The following is a 5,869-nucleotide window of genomic DNA, read 5'->3' as shown; positions in this document are numbered from 1 at the left end:
GGCATCAGAAACTCGAATCTGCATCATCCAATTGATGTCTTGAATGGGAATCCAAGTATGATCATAATTTGTTAAGCTCAATATTGCCAGATCAAAATCAAAAGAGTATAAAGGCAGAGAACGAGGGTAAACAACACTCAATCCAACAATGTGGCAGCCTAGTGATTCAGACACCAGGCTCGAAGGAAATGGTACCTGGTTTGGCTGTGCAACATCAGAGAAGATAACATCAACCATGCCAACCAACATCTGGTACCTTGCCGGATGCCTGACATCCTCAATAATGGGGATCACATTGGTCCTCTTCTTTGCCATGTTGACAAGGTCTCTTCCACTCCTGTGAGAGAACTCAACAATGTGGCAGCTGTTTCGCTCACATTTCTGAATAAATGTCCAGTGGTTTCTGTGAGCGCTGAACGCCGAAATGTTCAGACAACAAACACGAGTTGTCCATCGATCATTTATGGAGCACGCATTTGACGACTGGAGATCATGAGGACATCTGGATTCAGTCTTATACCAGTTACAAGGGCAAACGAAAGCCTGAACGGTCGGTGAAAGCATGATTTCTTTTTAATCCTGACTATCCAAGCAGCAACTTTGATTGCAGGCACAACTCTGGGTCTGGGGCCAAGACTGGGGACGCTCAAAAATGCCAAATTCACAGAGTGGCAGACAAATGCAGCTCGCTTTCCGGGCGTTGGCTCAGAGCCCACGGTATGCAACTTCTTCGAGGCCTCTTTGCCGCACTGCACACACTGGCTGGCTGCATCAGGTATGGCCACTCCACCGCTGCTAGACTGCCTGCCACTTTGCTCCGGCCGCAGTCTCCTTCCTCCTTTTCAGATGATCACTGATCAGTCCATCGGGGACGGGCTGGGCCTGGGCGTCGCCACCACCGCTCCGTGCGTGTGGTGTTTGGGCTCCTGGTCCATTTCAGTCGCTCAGTGGGTACTCTGGGCCAGTGACAAAAGAAAGGCTACAACAGTACAACGCCAAAGCTGGTGACTGATAAGGTTCCCAGTGTATCGGGTGCACCTCTAAGATCTGGTCAAATGATTGTTGTTGTACAACAGCAAACACCAGATTACGTGGCTTTTTTTCTTATTTTTGTTGATTAAACTACATGGCTTCTTATTTTTGTTGCTAAAGAAAAGTAAAAGAGAAGGTTACTTTGCACAGGGACATGTTCCAAGTTTTTCTATGTCTTGGGTAAGCAAGTGATTTGGAAATGTTTATACATGACAGGTGTTGCATGTCTGTAATAGCAAACTCTGGTTATTGTTCTATTGTTTTCTGTCAGAAATTTTGTTTTCAAATTGAACTTCGTTAAGTGGAAGTATAATTTACTCATCTCGAGGGAATGAAACATGTTTGGTTGATTGTCGTTATAGCTAGCCACTTAGCCTCTCTGATAATATTCTTAGATGTACTTCTATATATGTTGCAGGACATTGAGAGTGATGATGAGGACCTTGATGATGAGGTTGATGATGGAGCTGAGGATGAGGACCTTTGCTTATATTATACCGAATCCTTCTACAAGGAATGGGAATTCATGTAGGCAAACTTGCTCTATACACTGCTCTTGGAGGATTTGATCCATCGGTTGTAAGCGTTCATCATCCTTTACTTTATTGCCTTCAGAATTGTACTGATTTGAAAATATGAATGTTTGCAGGGCCAACATCAGTGGTCCTTGCAGGTTTATTAGCAACACTCAAGATGGTTCGTGGTACCCTGACAGAGCAGACTTATTTGTTCCTTAGTGCTGGGGAGGTTAGTTAAAACATCTTTCCTGCTGAAAAAGAAGTGTGTTCAGTGTCCATGCATTGATTTGAAGATGTTTCTGTTCAACGGAAATAATTATGTCTGTATTTTCTTTTAGAGATTTCAAAATTAATTTTGTATGCATTGATCAGATAAAATGCTTCTGTAATTTGGCTCAGTCGTATCTGATGTACTTATGTATAAACAGTGACACAAGGCATACAGAAATACAATACCTAACCCTAGGCACTGGTCTCAAAAGTGGAAGTTCTTGCAGGTTTGTGTCTTTCAACTCATCAATTTAATTTAATTATGGGCGCTTTATATTTGCTGGAAGCAGTTAGTAACTTAGTAGACATTACATATTGTGTTTGCATTCTCTTCTCGGAGAGTCATTGAGGGTGTGGGGGTGTGGGAGTAATCCAAATTCACTAAAGAACAGTTGACGCGCCTTCAAGGACGCACAACGATATTTTTCGTGCTTTTGTTCGTGCTTTTGCATGCTATCTGTGTTATGGTTACTGGTATTTTTTCATTGTGTTAAAGACTTCGACAGATACATGTTTACGTGCTTTTGTTCCTTCCACAGCGTGGTCCGGCCCGAGGAGATTCCGAAGGTCTTGGAAATCAGCGGCAAGAGCAGCCTCATCGACAACTTCTTCTTCTCCTACCACGTGTAATAATCACGGTACACCTGTTTACGTGCTTTTGCATATCTTTACTACTATTAAGGCTGTAAGGGGTAGGCTGCCTCCCCTGGTTCTGCCTTCGGTAAATCTGCACCGTCCGCTCGCTTCCGTAAATCTACACCGTCTGCCCGCTCACGCCCACGTTTGTCCCCCCGCCTCCCCCTCCCCCACCCCGCGTGAGCCGCCGCCGCCCCGCCTCCCCCTCCACGGGTCGAGATCGATCCTCCTCCCAAATCAAATCTCCAAACCCCGGGCCACTGCTCCGCTCCTCCTCCTTGCCGCCGTGCGGTTGAGCGCCGACGAGCAAGCCCGACGCACCCTATGGCTATGGAGGTCCGTCGCAGGGTTCCGCCGCCGCACGGGAGCTCCCTACGGCGCCAGCAGGCGACCGACGGCGAGGGGCAGCAGGTGCGTGTGCAGGCGGGGGACGCGCTGCCGATCCGGCACACGAACCTCATCTTCTCGGCGCTGGGGACGCGCTGCCGCTGCCGATCCGGCACACGAACCTCATCTTCTCGGTGATGTTCGCCGCGTCGCTGGTGTACCTGATGCGGCGGTGGCGGGAGAAGATCCGCGCCTCCACGCCGCTCCACGTGGTCTCCCTCGCCGAGATCTTCGCCATCTGCGGCGTCGTGGCATGTCTCATCTACCTCCTCAGCTTCTTCGGGATCGCCTTCGTGCAGTCCGTCGTCTCCAACAGTGACGACGAGGAGGACTTCATCATCGACTCCCGCCACGGACAGGCTAGCTGGCTAGGCGGCCGAGTCCGTTCGGTGCTGCCGTGCGGGAGCGCTTGCTGTCTCCGATTCCGTCCCGTTTGCTTTCGTGGACTGGTTCGGAAATCGGAAGGCGTTGCGATGAGATGCTGCGGAGGCGGCGAGAAGCTCACTCCTCGGCGATGAGCATAATCACAACAGTATCTTAATCTCCCTTGCCTCCTCGTTCCCTGTCTCCCCGGCAAGCCTTCGGTCGCATCGGGGTGGCGAGCTTGCGCTGTCAGCGGCGAACCCCTCCCCTGCCCCCGCAGTGCTTCCGCCTGCTGGCTGGACTCAGGTGAGCAGTGTGGATTTTCGGGTTCGTGCGATGCGGTCGTGGGATTGACGGATGAATTTTCCCATTTATTTATTCAATTTTGAACTGCCAATTAAAGTTCTACTCTTGATTTTTTGTTCTTCAGTTCGGCCCTTAACAAGAGAACGAAGACCATGCCGATGTGTGGCGTCGATTTCAAGTGGTGCGTCTGCACCCTCTCGTCTCGTTGTTTCTTCCCTAACTCGCCCCCCTTTTAATTTGAAGATCCATTCTTCTATAATGACTCAAAGGTTGACTGATTGAGAGGCTGGGTTTGGGATTCATTGCAGGTATGACGGGTTCTTCCTCTCCATGCTGGCCACTAGCGTGTATCCTACTCCACCCGATAATCCCTTACCAACTTCATCTATACACGTGGAACTCAAATTACATTTTTTTTCTAAGTGTATGTTGATATGTTCTTCTAATTATTAGTCGGCTAATAAGTTATTAGCTAGGTTAAAATTATATTATTTGTGCTCAAGTTTTTAAGCTTTCATTATACAACCTATCGTTACTGAAGAGAGCGTTATGCTATTAGTATTTTACTGTATCTAAAATTATTGTACCACCACTCACAGAGAAGGCCAATATTCATGGCCTCCAGATTTTTAATACCAAGGCCAGCAGCTCACAAGTCACAAGATGGTATTTCTTTTTGTCCACCCCTCCTCGCCAAAAAAAATCTCCTCCTTTTTGCCTCTGAACTTTTAATGGTTGTTTTTGGGAGAAGATACATAGACATAAAGTGATCTGTGTTGAGCGTAAGGTGGGAATTTTTGGCCATTTTAGGGCTAATTTGGGAACTCCATTTCTTTTAAGGAAATTTTCTATTTTCCCGAGAAAAATGAACTAATTTTCTTTGGAAAAATAAAAAAATCTTAAGAAAATGGGGTTTCTAAACTAGCCCCTAAACATTTTTTGCAAAGTAGAATTGTGTAAGATACTATCTTCAAGCGTGTGAACCAGGCATTGAGAATTGAGTTCAACACGAACTCGGAAAAAGGGCCAAACTGGATCTAATTGTGGTTTCTTTACAGGGAAGTTCGGATAATGAACATGAATTTGAAAGATCTGATAATATCATGCAAGAACTTTTTATGTTTAGTCAACTAAACATGAAATTTTCTTATTTTCAACAAAGGCATATTTTATTGTGTGTCACCACTGGTTAGTGGTTACTGAAACATGAATGTTTGTTTTCTGTTGTACCTTGTAGGTGAGTCGCGTTGTGCTATTAGGATTTTATTGTATCTAAAATTATATTGTCTGAAACATGACGTCTGTCAGGCGCGCAAAGACATTATTTGAAGTTTTCACTTTTCTTGGGCTGATTACTATCACAGGACAGGCAGATGGTTGACAAAGCCATCCAGGTATGTTAAAACCTAGCTGACAATTACTGAACTCTGCAACAGGTTGCTCGTAGTTTCATTGATATGTTGCCTATGTGTTATATAGGCAAACTCTGGCGATAGTGATGATGAAAAGGTATGCATGTTGAATCAAGTGACAGGATGTGTAGGCTCATATTCTTGTGGCATGCAACTTCCATCTGACCTGATATCAAACTGCCCCACAACGGTTCATCCAATGAAGGTAAAATACATACATGTCATGATATCGAGACTAGAGAAAAAGATGTGGTCACATGCTATTTTCATCTCTTATGTTCCTGCTCCAGTTTTGTGCTTCGCCTTAGCAACTCACAAGGACTGTCACGTATTAAATGGTTATTATCATGTTGCTTGAGGCAATTTCTTCCGTGCTATTGATGCTTATACATTGGTCTTCTCTGTGTTGTGTCTTACCTGGAGGTAGGCATCTTATATTTGTAGTGAACGGGCATAAGCCAAGCTAGGAACAAACAAAAAGGTGAATAGATTTTTGTAGTGCTAGCAAATGAAAAATGTTACGCTTCTAGAAAATTATAGCAGATCCTCTTCTAAGGGATTGTTATGAGTTGCATGCATGATTGCATCCACATGTTCTGTCAGAGACCTACGAAATGAACAAATCTCCATTTTTCTTATCTGGTCATGCATAATTCCTTAGTTTCGCAATGCTAATTGTCAACAAAGCCATCTTTTGTTTGTGAGTTGAACAAAATAATGAACATGGTTTAATGTTTCCCCCTCGTTCACTATATTTCTATGTGGTGTTTATTCTTGATTAAATTGGTGTGGTGAATCTACAGGGCTGAACCATCATTGTCGGAGAAAGATCAGAAGGAAAGGGTTCAAATGAGCAAATTCGTCCGAGGGCTTGTGCTCTCGACAATATTTGATGATGATAACTTGTAAAGGGGGTCATCAAACTTGATAACAGCATCACAGTAG

General features: G+C 45.1%; 1 non-coding gene across 1 annotated transcript; it reads right to left on the bottom strand.

Annotated features, from left to right (window-relative positions):
• On the bottom strand, positions 1 to 74 carry LOC111591056 (small nucleolar RNA snoR60). Its single transcript, XR_004856819.1, has one exon. It is a non-coding gene; the product is annotated as a small nucleolar RNA snoR60 (small nucleolar RNA).
• Between the last annotated feature and the right edge of the window lie 5,795 nt (positions 75 to 5,869).

This window comes from Zea mays, chromosome 2, assembly GCF_902167145.1.
Source record: "Zea mays cultivar B73 chromosome 2, Zm-B73-REFERENCE-NAM-5.0, whole genome shotgun sequence".
Lineage (NCBI taxonomy): Eukaryota > Viridiplantae > Streptophyta > Magnoliopsida > Poales > Poaceae > Zea > Zea mays.
This window is presented reverse-complemented; position numbering and strand designations above follow the sequence as displayed.